Here is a 23,628-nt window from a genome sequence, read left to right on the forward strand (position 1 = left end):
ACAGTGTTTTTCTAAACACTTCTAAACCTCGTGGTCAGGTTGCAATCTCCAAACAAGCAACAACTCTGCCCAAAGGACTACCACACATTCTTTCTTCCCACAGTCACTCCTTATATTACCAAAACTGGATGTTAGGCAATTACCTAGAGGGACTATGTAATCAAAATCGTAGTTTAAAAAAAAAGGAAAAAAGTTCTGCTTCAACTTCTCTGTTACGAGTTTAGAGGGAGAAAATTACAATACCTAAACTTTAGAAATAAGGACACATGATAATAAGAAATATCCTCCTCTTCCTCCTTTAAAAAAATAACAAAAACAAAACCCCCAAACACACCCACACCCACCCCCCAACCATAGTCAATACAGCATGTTGAGCTTAACATGCAAGAATGATATTGCCCCAGGTGGTGCCAAGAATCACTTGGAGCAAGTCACTTTTGCATCTTAGCAGAACTACCCTTCAAGAAAAAAAAAAACAACACAACAACCCATGCCCACAATCAGCAATTTCCCACAGATGACTTGCTTTGGTAGCTATCCAGGTTACCTCTCCATGGACCCAATCCAAAACTCATTACTGGCAACAGGCTTTTGAAACAGCCCTGTATGCTTTTTTACAATGGGAAAGCTCTATGTTTAATTGATAGACTGGAAAGAATCTTAAACTCTTTGAAGTCTTTGGCTTGGCAAGTGATACCTAAGGGAAAATAACTCTGTGATCTAGAAATAATGCAATTTATACATTGCTCAGTATGGTACAAGTACATCTGATGATACCTTTACAATTAACGGTCTGGAAGTAGCAAAATTACTTGTTGCTCCCTATTACCAACACAATTTTGCTATTTGACTTTACCAACAAATCTTTCAAAGAGAAGCACAGACAGCATCCAAAACCCCCCAAAATTTAATTAAAACAATTTAATTGGAATTTTTTAGCAACGTTTGCAATTGCATTCAAACCGCATTAACAGAAAAATTTAATATCAAATAAAATACAAAAGTATACAAAATCCTGTAATTTTACCATTTTATTGTTTTAGGATTTCATAATCTATTTAAAATAAACTCTGTTCAAGCTCTTCAGAAAAGTGGCCGTATTTGAAGGAATTGGCATTTTCAGTAGCATTTTAAGCAACAGCATGGTAGTGGAGTAAACCATTACTCAGCTGATCCACATAAAAGCTGTTTTGCTTATTTGGTTTTCAGCAGGGTCAAGTCACTGAATTAGCTTGTAGTTTAAACAAACATTAATGTCAACACAAGTAAAAGGGCAGGAAAGCATGGTCAAGGAAGAATGTATGAGAGACTCCAACAGTTCCAACTTACACTGATGAAACTGAAGATAGAATTTTGCTATGAAATTCACAAATAAGTAACACTAAATATAGAGAAGTTTTTCCAACTGACAAAAAAAAAAAAGATTCCAAACCTAAAGCAATTCTAAATAAGAATATAAAAATGTTACCTCCCTTCAGGAGGTTGTCTTTGCTCGACAGCATAGCCTACAATCAGTATTGTCAAGTAGAGGACATAACTGTGTGCTCCATCACCCTTGGAAATATCTCTCTGCCAAAGGAACCATGTGTATTAGGAAACACTACCCTCTATCGTTTGACTAGTCCGAACAGCTAATATCTCCTTAAAATGATCATTTTATGAGGCTAACTCTGCTTTTCTTAGAAATTACTACACAAATCATGAGTTAAAACCCCACAAACCTGAAGTGCTGGTGTTTGTTAATGCACAGCCAGTTCTCAACCTTCTTTTCACTCATCAACTTACACCTTGGCTACAACACTGAAGGGCCCTGTGACTGGCTTCCCTTCGAATTCCTTTTTCCAAAAGGAAGGCAAGTCAGAGCCTTAAAAATTATTATTGCTTCAAATAACTGATTTACTTTTTTTAATATTTTTTTTTTTAGCTTTTTTGTCCATTTGGTAGAAGTACTACTTCAAATCATTAAATGATCTTTTACCATTTTCCTGTTGTCTTCCCACCCACATCACTTTCCAAACCCAGAGACTTACTCTTAGAACAGCCCTTATTTCAAAGATTTGATATTTAAATGCCTTTGCTAAAAAGCTGAAGTAGCACAATCTGAAGACATAAGAATGCTATTGCAAAAGGAGAAGGTGATCTTTGAATTCAACTGTATTATGAAAAAATTATTAGAAAGCACAAAAGGTGTCTCCTCCCATAAATAAGAAAAAAAGAAAAAACCCAACGACATCCTTTCTGTCAAAGTCACTGCTTAAGAAGAGCTACAAAACTAAAATTCATGAGGACTTAGATCATGCCAGCAGTATATTGGATTTAAAAGAAAGATTTTTGTTTTTCCAGCTTATTCTACATTTAAAATGAGAAGCTCTACTTGGCTAACAGCAAATAGAATAAAAGAAACACAAGGGGAAAGAGGAAGACTGCCAGGAGAAAGTACAAAGAATAATAGTCTTGGCTGCAAGTGGCAGGGAACAGCAAGTGGAAAACATAAGGTAAATACCTCTGTATCTTTAATTCTATTAGTTTAGAAATAGAGTTAATCAGTGCTGACACCTCTGAATTTCTTCCAAAAAACCTGAAATTTGAAGTCCTCTAGAATCTTTTTGCCTTCTGACCTCTATTTCTAGCCCTTTTGAGTAGGAAACGAGAATAGAGTGAATCAGAAAAACAAGAACCAAACATTTAAGGATTATTTTGATTAAATACACTACTGATGTGTCAACCTGAGGATGTCTACACTGTAATTTGTATGTACCAGCACTCATATACAAACAGTGCAACAGGTCTGTTTTAATCACTGCTTAAGGATGAAAGTATTGTAACATATTATTGCTACTATTTAAGTTTCCCTTAAGCCAGCAGTGCAGCTAAAATGTATTGTAAGGCCTTTCTGACCTCGGTCAGAACATGAGATACTGATGACATAACGCTATTATTTGTTTACTGACACCATAACACAAAATGTGAAATACAGGTTGTCAGAAATACAATCAACACAGAGCTCACTATATTGAATCCTTGTCCTCCCGAAGACTTCCAAGGCAGGGAGAGTAAACAGCCTTCTCCCAGCTTTCTTAGTTTCCACAGCTGAGAGTGTAGGATGTTTACAGTACCTGTCACTCAGAGATCTTGAAAACAAACCAAATGTCAGCAGACCTAGTAGACACTTCATCGCTGATTGACAGAAACATGCAGATGTCAAGCAAAGGGAGGGAAAAAAATCCCATATCCATTCATTTTATACCATATAAATCCAAATCAACGTTAAGTCCTTTGTGTACAAGCTGGGAGGTGTAAGAAAAGTTCAAAATCAAGCTGAGCTTCAGCATCTCCAGAGGACAGCCACTGTTATTGCCACTGTGGTATTGCAAGGCTTCCTGCCAGTTCACTCCAAAGTACTCCTAGATGTCCTGAAGCTGTGTCTGCAGAAAAAAAGAGAATTCACCATTTTAATGTGTGCATAAATACACTAGCAAACAAACAATCAAGCAGAAAAACTGTATTTGCATTCCACAAGTAAGCGCCATCATGTAATTTTCCAAAGGACTGGAAGCTTTTTAACACAATTTAAAAGCAATATCCTAGAGTGCTGGCTTAGAGGAATGCCTACGATATATGGCTTATTTTAATTTACCAGAGGAATGATGGTTCTGGGACACTTTGGAACACTAAGGTAAAAGATACTTTTAAAGACACGGCTTGGCAAATTTAAGAGTTCAGTTATACAACAACAGATGACTTAACAGCAGTCTAGGTGTGCTTGAAATTATATTTTCCTCTCAGAAACAGATTAAGTATTCAGTTTCCTTAAATATAACACCTCTAAGGGAAGAGGAAAAAACAAAATTAAAAAATGAGAATCTAATTCTAAGTAACAAAAAGTTTCTCATGTAGAACAAAAGCCAAAATCCTCAGAAGAGAAAAATTTCCACTTAAACAGGTTTTAGTACAACATAAGAAACATTTTGGGACAAGATTATTAATAGTTTCTTCTTTAAAAAACAATGCACATAAAAAAAGTGCAAGTAACTGGGGTCCTGAACCATCTTACAAAAAATCACAGCAACTTGCTTTAAGGAGTTAATTTGCTGTTGAAAAGGCAGAGGAGATTTATCTGAGAGTTTAATGCATAGAAAGGTTGCCCCAATACTAATACTGTTCTCACTGTTATATTAGCACCATTTAGAGCACCGTATATTGGCCAGCTTTTGAAGAAACAGCTTTCCTTTGAGCATAAACTATGTTTCAGTTGGACCAAAGTAATTGTATAATTTTCTTCTCCACCATTACCTGTATCTTATTCCAGTACTTCTGAAAATCAGGTCACATATCTAAAAGCCCAGTCTGTGCAGTCACAAAATCCCCCACTGGGGATCCCACTGGGTCAAGATAAAGAACTACAGCAACAGGAGGGGGAAAGAGGGAGACTATGTAATTGCATGCCTCACTTTACTATTCATAAGGTCTAGATATTTGCAGGAGCCTGAAAAGTTAAAATAAATCTGAAGGCACAGATCAGCTTCACCTTCCGGTCTGATACAAAATATGAACTGCAAGGGCAAAGGAGACAAAATTTGCAAGAAATAAAGTATTTCCTTCTCAAACTGTCCTGAATAAACAGCTCTCTGGTCAGCAGCCAAACAATCTACACTAGTTCTGCACTTGGAAGATGCATTTTTCCTGAAAACACTCCACCAGTTTTACATGTTGACAGAGGCCACGGATTGGATCTAAAACACACATCAAAAGAGGGAAATCCCTGTCCTTTAATCAAGCAGCCAAGTCAGAGTGACAGGTAACCCTGCGAGAAACAGACTGGCCTGGTGTTGGCTCAACAGTATCCAGCAGTAGAAACGAGAGCAAAAAGTGCAGAAAGAAAATCACAGAGCTGCACCCATAGAGCAAGAAAAAAGTACATTTCAGAATAACCCAGGTGTGAACACACCTCAGGACATCATCTAGTCCCAGCCCCTGCTGGAGGCAAGGCCAGCTTCAAAGTCCCACATGAACAGCTGCTAGAGACCTTGTGTTTCTCATTCAAGGTTTTCCAGATTAAGTAATTTGCAGAAGGCACTTCAACCCTTTACAAGAGAGCAGGAAAACAGCATTGTGGTGGTCTCTGACTTTACCACAGTACTTTCAAGCTTTGCAGACAGACATCTGATATTTCTATTGTCAACAGATCCTATTTTGGTCTTCTCAGAGCTATTATGAATTTTTTTTCATATTCAAGTGATGAGTCTTGACATCATCTTGATTTGCATCTTTTATTACTGTTGGTTAGAATATCTATTTACTAATATTTTATTTTCTTTGTACAATTGAAACTTCAAAGCTTAAAATCAGACAGTTGACTTTGAAAACGTTAACCTATGTCAGACCCTCTAACATTAAAACAGTTTTCCAAAGTTTAATACATGGAAAATAAGTGGAAACAAAAAAAATTACATCCTCTCCCCAATAACCCAATATGTCCCTAAGGCAAAAAAAACCCTAACTATGTAAATTCAGAGAGCACATATTGTATTTGCAAAAAGGTAAGTAGCAGGAAAAACCCAAAATGCCTGCTTTGGCTTTTTTCTATAGCAAGAAAGAATTCTGTTTTCAAAATAAGCCTATGAACTATTGGAACTGTTGGCCTCATATCTAAGAAAATTTGAGAGCCAGTGATAAACAGGCAACATACTGTCAGCACACAAAGGAAGAAAACTTGTCACTGCATCATTTCCCTTGTTGACAAGGAAATACTCAAATAGATGAAGGAAAAACAGTCCAGAAATTCAGAGCAAGAAAAATCAGAATAAGAACTAAGCAAAATATTATTGTCTCATACTATTATGGAATTGCAAACTCTTTTGAGGCTTACTACATATTCTTCAGCTTCCGTATTTAAATGAATGACAACTGACTTAGTACTTTAAAAGTCAGTGTTGCATATATATTTCAGATATTCTTCCCACCAAATAGCTGTAACAACTTCAAACAATTTAAGGAAATCTTCTGGTAAGAACTGCATTTATATTCAACACAGTAATTCACACCCTGAAGGGTCTACGTTCAAAACAAGCAACAAGAGAACATGACAGCAATGAAATGATTACATTAAGCACAGATCTGCTATATTTCTTCTGCTTCTCTATTGACTGACTTTGACTTCCAAGCCATTTCAGATTGTATTTTATTTTTACCAGTATTTATGAACTCTGAATGATGCTTCTAAGGTGAGATACTTGGAGAGGGGTAGGAAGTTACATACATTACATCCCTTTGCCAAAACAGATGCCCGCTATTGCTAGGCACAGTTCCTCTTCTATGTCTAGGTACCCAGATAGCAGCAAAAAACTCCCCAACCCACCAGCTTTCATTGTAAAGCATATCCTTCTGTAGGTGTCTGGGAAGATATAAAGCATGTGATTTGCCAGCAAGTCCTGCCCAAAACTGGGCTAAAATTCTGCAGCTGAGGGAGTTAAGGGAAAGCACTACCTGCACAGATGGCCAACAGGTGATCATGGTCTCAGCAAAACTATCACAACAGTAAGGATAAACTGCTGCAAAAAAGCCTCCTCCCCCAGATTTCCAAGTGGCAAGGTATTAGTGAAACAGTTATTTAGCTGATCCTACAATCTGTTCTCCCTCCCTTGGCTTTGCTATCTTACACTTGAGGGATATGACTGTGAAAGATAATACAGAGAGTTACAAAAGAAGTAGGTGCTAAGAGAATAGAGCCCAACAACCAAAACCAACAATCCCCCAAACCCAACTGAAGTACTGCGCTGCCGTCACCTGGAAGGAAGAGATCCTGAATTGCACAATACAGTCCACACTATAAAGAGACTGCAGTCATTCATTCACTTTCATTTCACAACAAAGCATGAAAGGAAAGAACTGAAAAGAAAATCTATTTTCTTCCCTTTTTAGCAAGTTAGATATTTAATTTCTTGTGATGACAAGAAGTTGGGTGCCAACATACACAAATTATTCACTGCTCACTTTACAGAATATTTGTTAGAGTCAGGAATCACTCAATTATATCATCCAACAACAGATGATTGGAAAATAAAGAAAAATGACTCAGAGTTTGTAAACAGGGAGAAATATAAAGTGTGAGGTATAACACCTTTACAGCCTTGTCAGATGAGCTGACATCCTGTTGCTTTCCATGTACTCATGGCCCTCTGAAAAAAGCTTACCTTCCTGCTACCTCCGCATTAGAGGCCATGAAAATGGGGCAAAGTATCACTGAACATTAAGAATATTATGACATTAGCAAAACAAGTGAGGCACTATTTACAAGGTAAGCCCTCTTACACTGCCTCTTACAAATGAAAAAAGTTCCAAAACCTTCCTCAAAATTATTCTATAATGCACACAGGAAAGGTTAATCTGCCTACAAAGAGGCTACCTGATCCACCTGCAGTGACCTACTTGAGGGGTAAAATACTTGTGCTGTATCCCCCTCCTGAATAGAGAGCTTAAAAAGCAGCAGGACCAAAGAAGACTTTAAGGTATTTAAAACTCTCCCTTCCTTGCCTGGTGGAGTCCTGGAATAAAGACTGTGTGGTCTTTGCACATGGAGATACATCCCAAATTACCTCTTCCACTGACCTGCCAACATCAAAAAGCAACTAGCAACATCTAAAGCACAACAGTCATGACAATTTGAAGTAAGGATTGAGATTTGGACTTGGGAACAAGCAGGCAAAGTGGCAAGCATCCTCAGAGCTTTGCTAGAGTCTGGTGGATCCCCCTTCATATGTCTTCATCCTTACATGGTAGCTGTGAAGACCACAAACTACTCATTTCTGATATCCTCCTACTACATGGAACAGCATTTCCCTCAAAATTGCCAAGTTTTTCTTCTCACCTGCCTGCTTCTGGAAGGGCACGCAGCTTCAGTGAACACCTTCTGGTCCTGATAACAATGATTTGTTATCGACCTTCTTCAAAAAACCCTGGCATGGTTATAAGATCACTTCAAGCCCATGCCACCAATGAATTTATGTTTTTTCCTGTCCTGATCATTGTGTTACATTTTGGTTATGTGCACTTATATATCTGGGTATATAAGGAGGAAGCCCAGGGTCTCTGTCTGATGAGGAAGACCTAAAAATGGAGGTGGATCTCAGGCCTCTCCTCTTAGCAACTGCATGTGCCTTCAGTTTTGAAGAAAGGAAACTCTCATTCATTTCCTTCACAAGCCTTGCAGCTTTTCTTTGAAAGGAAGTGGAAAAAAAAAGTTTCCTTTTCCATGTAACTGCTCTAAGACACACACAGAATAAATAAAAACCCCCAAATTAAAATACTTAGTAAATTTTTAAACTAGCTAAAAGAAACATTAGTTTCAGCAATTTTACACTTCCCTCCCCCCCTTCGGGGATTCAAAAGCAACATAGTTTGAGAAGAATGGCCACCACATAGGAGCCATAAAACACAGTGGAAAATATAAAAGCAGATCAGCAATTGCCTCATCTTTGAATAAGAAACATTTCCAATACTATATAAATACATAAACTGCCACCAGATGTCAGTACAGTCTAGAGAATTGCTAGTTCAACCCTCCACTCCAAGCTGATTTATTTAACACACACACACACACACCCGGCTGTCCGGGTACACAAATCCAGCCCTGCCATCAGTCCTGAATGGAAAGAGTCACACGAAATAGAAAGTCTCATTTCCATATGGAGGAGCAGCCTCTGGGGCCTGCCATATGATCTCATTTGCATGTTATCAACGTCCAAAAAAATTAAATACAAAGCTGTAAGAACAGGCATCAGTTTCTACTGCTGCAGGACATCAAGAACAAGGCTTCATATTAAATAATCTCTAATTAAGGTTCAATGCCCTCCTTTGTCACACTTGTCAGACTCTCTAGCTATGGCACACGTCTTTGCCCCACACATTCACATTCCCTCTGTTCCTAAATAGCTTTAGTCTCCTTAGATTATGCTGCAAAGTGTTGGGGAATATTTAGCAATGAGGTTGCTAAATCAAATAAAGCTCTTCTGCAAAACAAGCATTAGCATGATTGTCCTCGTGCTACAGCAGAGGTTTCCTCCACTTTCTCCCCTTCCCTTGTATTTTCTGCAAGGTTTGTAAGAAAAGTGTCTCCAAAGCATCTCCAGCTGAGGTAATTTTACTCAGAAAATTCTAACAGCAAAATTTATCTCATTTCCTCGTGCAAATAAACATAAAAATTTAGTTTCTCAGTGGTAAAAAATTGTTTCAGCAATACAGATGTTGCACAAAAACATTTTGTCCAAATTCAGATACATACTTTGCTACTAAAGCTAATAACTACAGAAGTTTCACAGGTTACTTAAAGTGCAGGATTTACTGTAATCAGGGCATAGATTAAAAACAATCAAAAAAGGAATTAAACCACTCTCCCCCCCCCCCCCAGCTTTGCTAGTTTATAGATCGTTTTCTGTCCTTACCACAACCAACAAGTCTTATTCTGAAGCAAAAAGATGTATTAAGAGAACACTAGAATTTGTAGAAACCAGGAAAACAATTGTCAAGTGATTAAGAAATCTAACTAATGTCATTTTTGCTTTGCATAGAACCACTGAATGTTGATGATATTCCAATTGTTATTTTGTGAAAAAGATGCATGTAAGCAAAACAACAAACATACATTGACCTGTGGAATTTTAAATTAGGATAACTTTGGTTTTAATTAATTTCTCAGGTACAGGGTAATCTAAGAAACCGGGCTTGTTGTTTTAACACTTGCTTATTGCATGACCTTACAAAAAACCTCTTAAATTTTCTTAGCAAATTCAGTCAACTCCGTGCATATATATTCTTACAGTCCACATAAAGAACTTCAAAACTTATTTAGTTAAAAGAAACTTTATGTTAAGTTAAAAAACATGAACAGAAATTAAACTTTTTAGGCTGATGGCTAGGGGAAATGAATTTACTGAAACATCTCTGTCATGTCTTATAGGGTATTTTTAGCACAGCTCTGATAAGTTTTAAGCCTACCGCACTCTTAGATTTCTTTTGCATGGTTTCATATCTCAAGTTGAGTAAAATCGGAAGAGCAGCAAAACCACAGATACACAGAGGCTTTTTTGGAGCATTTATGTTTTCTTAATATTGATGCTGGACAACTTGGATATTAATATGGAAAGGAGAAATAAAATGCAGAGAGGCAGACAGCATCCCAGAAAATTTACCTTACGTAATTCTGAAGGGGAGATGGAGTACAAACTACCTAGTAGTTGAGAGGCAGCAACCACAATAAATGAATCTGAAGTAAATAACTTCACAGGAAACCCCCAAACCACTTAAAATGGCTACAAAATTACATCCAAATGAAGAACACCTCTGATTTCAGACCTAAATTAAGCCCTGGAACCTCCCTCCAATTCAGGCGAGCTACATAGTCTCAGAAGTTTCTCTTGAAGCAGTCTGATCATGGACTCAGGAGGGAAGGCAAGTCTTGTTGCAAACCTGACTAAGTGCTTAATTAAACATAAAACCTACAAGCATGTTTCACCTTGCTTTTGAGTTTCATCAGGAAACCTTTGCACAATTCCTATTTTGTTCCATACAACTGCAAGTCTTTGTCAGGTTAAAACAAGAGGTAATTTATGTGCACTCTCTAAACTGGAATTTTTAATTCATGAGTCTTAGCTCTAATTGTAACAAAGACCCTTGAGGCTCATAGTTTCTCTCTGTTAACTTCTCTCCCTCAAATTCTCTACACGTAAACACTTGTTTCTACAACCGCCCTTCTGCAAGTCATTTTTTCCCCACTTGTTGCACATATAAAACATGCAAAAACCAATCCCAAGTGACTCAGTTTTATGTGTGCCACTTGCTCAGTCTGAGTTTGATATGCCCAGGTGACAAGTACTATATTCCAGTCACTCTCTCTTCAGAAAATCTCAAGAACATTACTGGCATCAAGAGTACATGACTCAACAGCCAGCTTGCACACTATGCCATAACAACTGAATAATCAGCCCCCTTTCCCCAGGAAATATAACCTCTTTAAAGGTTTTGGGAAGGTAAATAAGAATTTCAGTTTCTACAGGAACAAAACTGCAAAGTCGCACTTAAACGTACTTAAGATTTCACATCAGCAGCAAAATTTGAGTAGAAAGCTTACAGTCAGTTATTATTTAACACATTTAGCACAACTTCATTTCCTAAAATCTTTAAATTAAAAGTTTACCCTTGAGCATCAAAAGGGGTTTTGTGTCCTTCTCTAAATTACCTAAACTATGTTCAACTAGACTCTAACATTTCCTCTACACCCACCAGGCAGCTAGCTCTGCTGATGAATGAACTGTAGCAAATGGCATTCAAGCTGCTGTGAGACTTTGATAGAGGCTGGCATTTCAATAGTTACAAGGCAGTGTTTGCATGACTGAGCAGATGGAGTATGGCGGATGAATCCTTTTTCCTCTACCGAAAAAAATTCTAGATAAAGATGGCTTTAAGAAAGGGAAATTGCCAACCTGAAACGTTGTCATTTTCACATAGACAAGTAAGAATGAGGTTTGGCACAATACCTGAATGACTTGTACAGTCAATTTTTCTTGCTGCTGTTGGTTTAAGAGTGCTATTAATTCACTGAGCAAGAATTAAGCAATGCAGGAAGCATTTCCTATTGCTAATGCTTAAGGTTACTACAACCATGTTAAAGTAGCTTTCTGGTTCATTTGCTTATAACGATACCCCTTTTTAAGGATTTACATGTAAGTTTTACAGAAAAGTATGCATTATTAGGGAATCTCCATCCTTCAGCTATTTTCCCCATCTTAGATCCTTCAATCTCCTCACTTCTTTATACACTACCCAGATTTTCTTTTAATCTCCAAGCACAGTAGTTGCCTCAAGTTTCACTTTTCTATTTCCATTCTAGACCTTCTTCAGATTAACTTAGCTAACAGTGTTCTTGCCAAAGTCCAAATATATTTGCACTATTCCAACCCCGTGTATTTTGAGTTGTCCATCATCTTTTCTGTGACAGGCTAGACATAGCTCTCTTATTCAGCTACTGTATTTTTTCTTTCCTTCACTTTAAAAACGCATGGAGGATCTTCTGATAGGGGAGATCTGAAAAGTTCTTCTGGACATCCAGTCTTGGGGTGACCTCCTTTGCAGTTTTAAAAAAATTGCCACCTTTGTGAACATGGTGCGGAAAACTGGCTCTACTCCAAAACTGTGTCCAATGGTACATATGAAATCTTCTTTCATCTCTCCATCACTTCAGAAAAATACATCTGCCAACTCAAACACGTCATTAATACTTGCAACTCCACAGACCCAGCCAAACACCCAGCCTTGCAGATTCTTTATGCTTAAAATCTAAATTGCAGATCCTTACATTTCTGTCCCATCCAGCGACTACTCTTCTTCCAGATTCACTTTTACACAATGTTCTCCCATGAAGGAAAGACAAAAATTTTGCTGTGACTGTAACACATTCAGAAAACTACTACCAGAAAGAATAGTTTAAGAAGTCATCCTTTTACATTCTCTTATGGCTACTCCTCCTCCATTGAATCAAATGGCAGCTACTGTGATCATCTACTAGGCCTATGAAGGTCTACAATCACCCTTCTTTCCTGTTAAGCCATCTTCTCTACCTCCAGTTATCACATGATACCAGCCTCTGCCCCCCAGGTTACAATTTCTATGAAGCCTCATTTGTGCTTTCCTCTACGTTGTGTCTTAGAAGAAATGCAATTTCCAACTCCATAGCCTGCCTCTCAGTCCTCCTTCCCCCTCTCCTCTTCACCTTGCCTACAAAAAAAAAAGATTTAAGCAACGAACTGGTGTTACTGGTTTACCAGCCCCATCAGTGGTGCCTTGCCCCATGCTCTCCTCGGTGCATCTACCCACTGTGATCCAGAACTACAACAGGGATCTCACAAACAATTGTGCTGAGCACCACCACGTGCTGTGGTACACTGAACATCTGATGACAGCTTATAGTCATTTAACTCATTTTAGGCTCAGAATGTCAAATCAGCAACCACAAAGAAAAAAATTTGAGAGCAGTAACAGGTATTAGCTGAAGCAGCAACGCTGAAACTGAAAAAAAGGATTTAAACTCACCACTTGAACATAAAGATAGTAACAAAACCCACCTGAACATACTTTATTCTCTCCTAAATAGGCAGTAAACTTAAAACTTTATTAGTATTTCTGTGAGGCTCATCACTATGGTATGTGAGCAACCCAAGAAGATCAAATTGCTCATCTGTATTAAACAACAGTTGCTGCGGGATGAAAACAAGCAGGGCTTCAGTTTTACAGAAACTCAGCTGAGGTTTCTGTTTGGCAAAGACTATGTATTTGAAACAAGGCATGGATCCAGATCCCATTTGATCTGGTTCTTCCTGATGCATAGATTTCAGGTAAATTCAATAGCTCCTCTCCCTCCCCTCCATGCAACACAAAGCTTTTCCCTCTGTGCACTAACAGGATTAAGTGTCACATTTGAATTTCATCAAACTCCACTTTGTTTTCTTGCCCCTTCCCTGAATTAGCAGATTACTGCCGAAGCAGGCAACAAACACACAGCTTCTCCCACTCGTTAACATCACAGACACACAGTGGCACATATCCAAGCTCTGTTTTCCTGCAGAGGATATAGCTTCTGTGGATGTGAACAGAGGATATAGCTTCTGTGGATGTGAACAAGCTCCAGAGAGAGCTTAACACATCGGCCCATTTCCTCCATTGGAAGGGAGTCTCCCAACTCATGCTCTGAACAAACACGAGTCCTGGAGCCAGCCCATGGACAGTGTTTACAGAAACAGCAATGCCACCGATAGGAGAGTTTCAGATACTTTGGAATAAAAATAGTTCGAAAGAAGAATGGGAAAACACACACCAAAAAAAGGCAGCAGTTGTGGGTTGTTTTGGGTTTTTTTTATGAAAAAGTAGTAAATTAAGCATTAGTCAAACACTGGTACATTTTTTTAGTTATTTCATAAGGAGGTTTCTTTAAAAACCACATCTATTTTACTGTGGTTGAAGTAAATCTTATGCTGAACAAAGAAACTGAAAGGTACCAATTTAGCAACAGTTCTGTATTTCCATCCCCGCCTCTCCTCTTGCTGCTTAACATACGTGTACAAATGACAGGCTCAAATAGTGCCGATATAAAATATTTTGTTCTGTTTTTTTAATTATTATTTTTAAGTGTACTGAAAAGCTTTCTATTTTCACAAAGTTTGGGCAGTCTAAAGCCAAGGGTAGCTGAAGTATTTACAAAGGTTCTGTACCATCTGTAATTCTTCATACATCTACTTTGACAACCCTATTTAATTAGCATCAACCTTTCAACACTTAGCATGCTGCTAAGTAATAGTCTATTTTTATTTTATTTATTTTAAGGAAGTAGAACAATACAGTGATCATCAAAATAGTACACACTGTACCCTATACTTAAACAAATAAATACAGACAACTATAATCTGAGAGTATGATATATAAACATCAACTCTAAGCTTCACAAAGTTAATGAGAATTAAAACTTTTGGAAAACCCAGTCCATCTGGTAATTGAAGTGGTTTCAATCTCTCGGTCACTAACACAGAAACGAGGCAGAAAGCTGCTCCTGACATGCATTTTGCCTACATCAAACTTGTAACATCTTATGGTCAATGAATAATACAAGACAAGTAGGCATAAGACAAAAATGCATAACTTTTTTTGTTTCTATCTCCATTCCAGCCCTACAACCCACCTGATGACTACAACAGAAACGGCTGATAGGAAGCAGGAGGCAAAGAAGCTTCAGTAGCAATGTGGGTATCCAGGCTCCACCCAAGAAGCAGGAGGGTAGAAACTCAAGGGTCAGCAGCAGAAGATAAGGGCAGACACAGACTCCAGCATAAGAATTTTTGTAAGTAAATAGCCTGGCAATGGAAATAATGTTTTGAAGAGTTCCCGTGCCTCCTCCCGCATAGAGGCTGCTAAATCGCATCCTGTTGCCCTGCTCAGGGCTGTGAATCATTGTGCTAACCTGGAATAGTGCCACTCACCTCCAGAACTTCTCTCTGCTACAAAAGTAGCGGATAGCTACTCACAAAAAGTAATTTGCAAGAAACCCCTTCTAGACCCAACCATCAAACAGTGGATAGAGGCTTTATTTTCTCTCCCAAGTCTTACAACACTAGGAAATCTCAGAAGCTGGGGGGGAGAAAAATATTTAAAAAAACAGAAAAATCAAGCAACTGTCTACAGTTCTGCCTGTGCCTTTCCTGGCTAAAGATGAGAGCAGGCAGCTACTATTTCAGATTGCTTGATGCAAGTGACCTCTCCAACCCCACCCCATTTTAACTTCCTGACCAAGCTAAGTGAAAGACTGCCAAGTCTTAAAGGGAGAAGAAAGGGATGTAAGTAGTTTGGGTACTTCCTTTCTGGAGATATTTTTGACCAGTGCTGCAATTTTGTGGGTCTTATCTGAAGAACTAACATATTAGGCAGAGTTCAGCAACATCCTGACTTTACCTTCTATGCTAAGCACAAACCGAAAGACAGGGCTGATGGCAAGTGCCACAGAGGTTGTTTCTTAAGAGGCTATACAAAATAACCAGAGTGCCTTGCGAGGAGATGAAAAAGCCATGATGTCTACTTTCTCTTCTGTCCTGACTTATGTTTCTAGCTAGAAATACCCTACTTTCTCTTAAGAGCTGCAGTGACTGACATTTGCCTGCTCACCACCCAGCAGGCTGCACAAGCTGCACTGAAACCATTCTGTCATCACTGTTAGCCACTTCAGCAGAGGTCAAAAACTGAACTTAAGAAGCATGGTAACATATACACTCCCTTTATAACAGAATTATCTGTCCTGGTGCTGTTCATGCCAGTGCCAGGAAACTCTGTTCTCAAGAGCCCAGCAACATGACACCTCTTGCCAACACAACAGTAATGTCAAGAGATGCTAAAACAGGAACCAAAGAGGAAGTTGAAAGTTAAGTTAGGTTCAGATTTTAATTTTTAAAACAATAAAATTCTCCATTCTGAAATGATAAATGTAGAAGCAAGGATTGAATGATGTTCAGTTTTACATCACGTATCTTCAGATTCTTTATAAAAGAAATCTTCTGCAGCAGAATTTACTGCAACAATACCAATTTCTCTGACCACATTTGAAAGCATACACCTTGTTTTCTAAAATGCAAATATTTTATCTTACCCTTATTAAGTTCAAACTGACTGGAAACTTAAAACGAGATCTGACACAAATCACAGTAGAAAAACATAATATATACTAACCTACAAGAATTACTGCATTCAAGGTATGTTACCTTTTTGGTCAGCTCAAAGAGACTTTTGTCCCACCAGCTGATAGTTCTCTCCCAGGAGGAGAAAACTGGTTCCAGTAAATCAATTCCAGTAAATTAAAGCAGAATACTAGGAACATAAGGCAAAACGTAATCAAATCAGAGAGATGATTTATTGCTTATAATGAAAGCTAGAGGACTTATACCTTCAGATGTCCTTTTCAGTAAGCAACTGAAACTCAATGCAAACTATTTCTCAGTATGTGATGTATGTCACAACCCTGATTTAGTTCATGATGCAGTTTTTAGCACATGGTGTTTCCACTCTCATACTTCACATGACATAACAGATTTGCTGCAGCCATGGAAACATCTTTTAAAAGTTAAAAAACTACTTACTTATAAAGCAAAAATGTTGTATCTGTACATTAGTGGTTGAACTGTACAAGTTTTAATAGGAGCTACTGAATCCCTAGGAACAAAGACACTTCACCAGTATCTAAAACAGAGAGCATATCTTGTAACTCAATACACCTAGCAAGTGTAGACTGCCACCAGTTGAGAAAACTTCTCTGCAAAACAAGCACTGACCGAGTCTAATCAGTCATGTCCCAAGACATAAGACAGCGCCAGAAGTTTGAGGGACTTAAAGCATCAATACCCTTCCTAGAAACATTTTAAATCTATTTTAGCTACAATTAATGAGTACACCTAGACAGTCAAGAGAAGTCGTAGACAATAAGCACTTCTGAATGCAAGGTAGATCACGTGCACCTCAAGAGAAGCACCCAGGCAGGAATATGGAAGCTTCAGCCCTGCTGTGCAAGCACCCTCACAAGCATCAATCAGTTGGCAGTGGAAAAAATAAACATGTATAACCACAGAAGAGTAGTAGACAGGCTTATAACTGGGTTCAGCTGACACTACTACTGCAAGGAAGACGTTTCCGTACCTTTATTATAGGCTTGCAGCTTTTTGTCTGTGTCCTAATGAGAAACAGTTGCCCCTTCTTCCCCTTAACATACATATACTGATCAGTATAAGGGCTAAACCAGTCTTAAATCAGTGATACTGAAAAAAAAATAATCCAAATAGTTCCAAAATAACACCATCCTTATAAGCAACAACTGCAAAATGCCCAAGGTGAAAATGTGTTCCATTCCCAATTTTAACTATTAAAACTCTGTACTGAAACACTCACATACTCCTTTTCCTAAAGCCACCAATTTAATTCCATTTAACTAACGTGGAAAACCTGCAGACCTTCCTGTTGAGAAGAAGAAATGTTCAGATTAGAAAACTTGCAAGTTTTTCAGTGTGAGCTCACAGCTCCTTTACAATCGGATTCTCAATTCAGCATGCTGACATGGAAGGAAGCATAACAGAAAAATAAGATCTTTTAACAAAGCTGATATCTGCAGTCAGTTCCTTCCAGGAATGAAACACCCAACTTTCCAAGACAGCACCAGATATGTTCGTATAACATATCTTTGTGATAGAAATGAACAAAAGAACAACAAGCCTTCTCTACAGATTTCCTCATACAAGACATTAAATCCTTCTGTGTAGATAGTTGCTATGGTGCAGACTTAAGGGGAAAAAGAGGGGAGATCAGGCTTCTTGTTTACAGGTTTCCAATACGCTCCGCTTGATCCATCTTGAAATTGAAACCCTTTAGCTTCCTGTCTTTAGGCTGTCAGATGGTAGAAGTCAAGCAGTGTTAGCAACTTTACAAAGTTCCCACATGTTCTGCATAGATCTAGAGAAAAACTTTCATGTGGATTAGATAACAAACAGAATAGACAATATAGTTTAAAAAAAAAGAATAAAAGCCATACTAAATCCTGAGACACCTACTCAAGGGAAAAGAGACTTACTCTGGGAATAAAATGCCAGATTATCTTTGAATACTGTTGATGCTTCACCACAATGTAACACTGTGTGCTCCTATAAAAAGAACTATGCTGTTTCAACATTGTCAGATGAAAATCCTGATCCTTCCAGGAAATTCTTACACAGGTTTTATCCAAACAGGTACATCTGGCTATTTACAGATTCAAGAAGAATAAAACAAAGACATTTAGGGTAGGATTCAACTCTTGATAAGACATCTAAACCATGTAACTCCCCTAAAGCCAAAAGAGCCTATAAAAAGAGACAGTTTATCCTACAGCAGACACTTCAGGTATAATTCAGGTAACCTAGACACAGGTATCTTCTGTCAGTTTAAACATCCTGGGAGTTCCACCTCACTTCCAGTTGCCTCTGTTGTAAACCCCACAGGTCCCAGGTTGTATCCATCAGCATTATGCAAATTCTACCAACGCTTTAGAGATCCTAATTGGTACTAGGTTTAGGCAGGTAACCAGAGGGCTGCTATCCAGGCTCCACTGACTCTACCAATTAATTTTTTACTGACTACGAAGAGAGAGCGCACATAGAAACTTGGCGCAGAAGTATAAAACTTAAATGTTTTTCATCAGTCACGAACAGAAAGGATCCTTTATTCTTTTGCCAATTGACAAGATAGCAGTTATCACTTGTAGAATAGTCTCAGGATATCCATTACTGGGATGTTGATGCTCAGTAAGAGATTTGGCTTTTGCAGTCACTTCTTTAGGGTCCCATCTTCTAAAGAAGCAGCCAAATGTAATTTCTTCCCTAGATCCTTTATTCAGATAAGTCAAGAAGATTAGACAAGAACCTTTTGCCAAAGTCTTCTGTATAACCTGCCTGCATGAACTGCCTTAATCAACTTTCCTTTAGTATGGTGCATAAAACACACTCAGACAGAACAGGTTAGTTCTTCAATTCAGTCAGTGACCAGTCTGGTTCTGCCATATATTGTGTTTTTACTGAACATGCAGGGTATGGTAGAAGTAGCTGGAGTATCAAGAATTCCAAGGTTTAGGAACTTAACGACGCAGTCTTCCTAAAATAAGCACAAAGTTCCCCGTACAGACAGAGATGCCTTTAAAGACCTCCAGAGGGAGATGCTGTCTAATTTTTGGCATGTACATTTCTTCTAACATCCATTTTAGGAGTCATTAGTGGCCACACCAGCATCTTGCTACAGCCCGAATATACTACTCTGTCAAGTCAGGAATACAAAATGAAAAAATAAGCATGAGAGGAACCAAGATCTGTGACAGCTTTCAAATTCCATGGCAACTTTCTTGCTCTCTTTAGACTGCAGTTTATTCATCCCTCACCCACAATGCTATTGTTTGCCATCATCTTTTTCTCCTTTTTTACCTGCTCACTATTTCAGCAAAGTGTAAAAATATTATTTCCCATATCATCACCTATACCTGGAAAACTTAACTACTGCCCAAAATCATTTGCTCCCTACTGCCAGCAAACAGCCTGAACTGAAACAGTAGCACCTAATTTGTATTTATGCTACTAACAGCATCACAAGAAATTTCAAGAATAAAAAAAATACACTGGAGAGCATTAGCATAGACTTCTTTCCATTATTCTTTGATTCTTCCATCTTCTGGGATTTGTGTCCAAGAAAAGACTGTTAACCTCCTGGCTGTTAACCCAGAAGTCCTCCTGACTGTGTTTTGTATACAGAAATCAGACCTTCACCAAGGCCAGACTTGGACAGAACAACTACTAACTTTTAAACACTGGAGAAAGTATTGTCCCTTCAATGTACCATTTACAAGTACACATGGTTCTCCTTTCCCATTTATTTAACAAGCATCTGAATGATTCCGCTAATGTTCCTATAACCCAGTTCCCACAGCTCAGAGACAAGGGATGCTGTGCAAGGAAACCACCCTGCACCCAGTGCTTCTGTAGCTATACTCATTACACACTATCCACCTAGTAGTAGGAATATTTAAGAGAGTCACAAGGTTCCCATGGAGAGAGCGCTGAGATCTTGTCTGATTTCATTCCAAATCTACTGAAAACAGAGAAGAGCTTTTGCCAAGGCAACTTTGGCAAGTATTTCCACAGCAGTATCCTGGCTTGCCAAACTGCATTTGGATTTTGCTGGACTTATTTACTTGTTCAGTATGTTCAGAGAAGTAGAAACACTTGTTGCTGTAGAGGATCTGGCTTACTTGGAAGACCTGGAACAACAGTTAAAAGATGAATCAGAGACTGACTGTCTTAGGAATTTGATCTGTTAACCTCAACTTGTAGTGGTGGCTGAAGTGTTAGAAGTAATCCATAGCTCTGCTACTTCAGGTCTGAGGCCAGACAACTCTCTGAACTCTCAAACAACACTTTTAACGTGTCATTTTTATATAGCCAGGTTCTACTCCTTTCAAAAATACGATCCAACACAACCTGTAAGGTGACCCTGAAAATCCTCTTTAGGAGTCCAAACAGTATGACTACATTTTATGACAAAAGTAGCATTCTTTGCTGGCTGCGTGGAGATAAATCCTAAAGGCCTGATTTTCAGAAGTCATCAAGCATCCAGTCTCTCTCCCAAAAACAAAGCTACAGCCCTTATGGACACCTTTAGTTAAAGGCTGATCCCTCCCACGCTGTTGTCCCCACTCTCACTCCCCACAGGGCTGGTCGCTTCTACCCTGTCACTGCAGCACACAGGAATGCCTTGATCAGATGTGTCAGTGATACACTGGTGACATATTTGGCCTGACAGTCATGCTCAACTGCTCAACTCAAAACCTGGAGTTAAAAAAAAAAAACAAACAAAAAAAAACCCACACAAAAAACCCCTAGGTATTTCAAAAGCATTATCTGCAGTGCTTGTTTTCAAGGTACTGTTTTCTCCCAGGTTTGCCCATTCCACATTTCCCCATTTTCAGCTTTTTTTCTCTCCAAGCAAGACATTCCTTCTTCATGCTGCTCCCCCACCCCCACCCCCCAATCTTCTAACACTGCCCACTACCTTGAAATAGGCCAGCAACCCTGCCTTCACTTTTCCAGCACATAAGCTATGTACTAGGTCATAGCTACAGCCCGACTATCCTCAAAGCACATACTGCTAGAGAGAAGTACAAAATACCACTCAGGCTTACACAGTTAATTTTTCTAACTCCTCACTTTTATAAGATAAATTTATCCTGGAGGCACAGTATTTAATATAAATCTTTGTTTTGCCTTTTAAAAGCACATATTCTTACAACCCTTCAACCCATTATCCAGTATGCACCTACAATGGATTTTTCACAAACAGAAAAATCAAGTATAAACATACCCTAAATTTCTGATTTCTAAATGCATATCTATACGTATATATCTTTTGGCTGCATTCAAGATAAACAGTACCAATTTGCTTCCTAAGTGATACAAGTAAACTGCTATATGACCTGTTCCCATCTTCATTGTACCTTTCCAATATTTAATTCATTTGTAAACTAACAGGAATACTTCTGGTTTCCTCTAGATAATTCAAGAGCAAAAAAATAAAACAACTACACTGCAGGGAAACATACTACTTAATGATGATTCTTCATTGATAATTATAGTTTTAAATGTGTTCACCAATTTTTAATCCCTCTGATACATTTTAATTATATTTTTTCCTATATAATTTTTTTTTTCCCATTAGGATGTTTAGCTTGCCAAATCCAATATCCTGAAATAGATCATGAAGGCTGGTGTCTGTATGAGGCTACTAATCTGTCTGATTTAACATGAAATTTAAAAAAAAAAAAGATACAGTAGATGACTTTCATTTTCCAGTCTGACCTACTCCACTTACCTACTTTGGTCCAAGTCCTATTTCAGTAACCATGTCAAACTGACAGTCTATAAGCAGTCATACAACTCTACTTACCCAGTTAAACTTGAGCACAATTTGGTTTCTATCTGTAATCTGGAGTTTATATTAGAAGTCCACAGTTTCTCACATTACTCCTCCCTAACTTCATCATACAAGTTATTGGCATCTTCTAAATTCTGGCATATTTTAATAGCTTTTGTTAAACATCCTCCTGGCTTGTTAAAGTGGAAAGAATGCCATTAACATTTGTATCTGACTAAAATCTAGCTTTTTAACCACACACCTGACAGTGGCAGGTGCACCCACCCAATGAAAATAGGGCTTCTCGGCTGCTGCAGTGCAGCAGCTCGGGGCTGCCTTTGTTCTCGGGGCTTCACGGTAACTGGGGCCTTTGGCCAGTGGGAGCCGCTGTTGACTCCAGGTCAGGTTCGGTCTGGGTGTCAATGGAGTCCCCTGGAGCAGCACACTGCGGTCAAGGACTCTCCCCTTGGGTCGGGACAATGCCCAAGGAAACTCCTTGAGGTGACTTGGGTCAGGACACGGACCTGAGCAGGTCCTCGATGTTGAGAGTTCTCACTTGTCAGGTGAGTGAGAGCGCGTTCTGGGTTATTGTTAAACCCTAGGGAGTTGTTCTGTTTTCCTCTCACGGATGTTTGAACCTGTACTTTTGCAGAGAGCTAGTTAATTGCGTTAATAATAAATTTTTAATTTTTGGTGGTTTGTTGTTCATTTGAGAGCCTCTGTAAGAATGACAAATCTATCTAGTATTGCTGTCTTTAGCCACTGCTCTGTGACTGACTTTCACCTGGTCACAGAGCACCAACATTAAAGATACTTTTGTTTCTAATTAAAATTATTTTTTTTTCTGATTATCCAGCTGACCTCCCTCCCTTTCATTTTCTTACTAATTTTATACATTACTTCATTATCTGCTAATTTATATTCATGGAATAAAAGCTGACAGCCATCTATTTAGGGATTTCTGATGGCAGCAGGAAGGGAAAGAGTATTTTTGAGAGCCATTTCCACATCTATTCTCAGACATTTTATCTTTACTATCTCCCTTGATTGTGGATTCTTCCATAACTAGTGAGATTTTAGTAAGCCATTCCAAAGTGCCCCGCTTTTTCTGTTCATACTTTATCTTTCACCTTATGTTGTTCAAAAGCTTTCTACCTTTTGAATTTCCTCTTCTGAGAGAAAAATATTGTATTCATCTGACCACATATGGACTTCTATAAGCCAAGATACCCACACCTAAGCTAGTTATCCTAGACTGACTTTGAAGATAAAAGGAGAGAAATAAGAAGGGCCAACTGGGGACAAGTCATCCCATTCCTAAATATATATCTAAAATAAATAATATAAGTTGTCCTGTAAAAAGGGTCTCTCCATCATTAACGTAAGCGTAAAACAGTCTAGCTCAGACATACTTAACTACAGCACAGCTGTAAGTTAGGCAGTACAAATCCTTTTCATTATTTCCTACTTTCACAAACAATTAGATCCTCACAAAGTATTCAAAGGTAATGATAACCACAGAAACCCACTGTGGGACAGAGAAATCACATCTCTAATGTTTTATCAACCTTAAGATAACACCTTAATTACTTTCAGAATGTTAATTCCTAGTTGTTTATTTGTGAAGTA

At 38.4% G+C, this 23,628-nt stretch overlaps 1 long non-coding RNA gene across 1 annotated transcript in view; it reads right to left on the minus strand.

Annotated features, from left to right (window-relative positions):
* Positions 1 to 1,881: 1,881 nt before the first annotated feature.
* The window catches only part of LOC113478741, a 31,262-nt gene continuing 9,515 nt past the window's right edge, over positions 1,882 to 23,628 (minus strand). Inside the window, exon 2 of the long non-coding RNA XR_003398131.1 lies at positions 1,882 to 3,425. This is a non-coding gene — a long non-coding RNA (uncharacterized LOC113478741). The remainder of the gene's footprint in view (positions 3,426 to 23,628) is intronic.

Source organism: Athene cunicularia (genome assembly GCF_003259725.1).
Source record: "Athene cunicularia isolate RWA chromosome 3 unlocalized genomic scaffold, athCun1 chr3_part1, whole genome shotgun sequence".
Taxonomy (NCBI): Eukaryota; Metazoa; Chordata; class Aves; order Strigiformes; family Strigidae; genus Athene; species Athene cunicularia.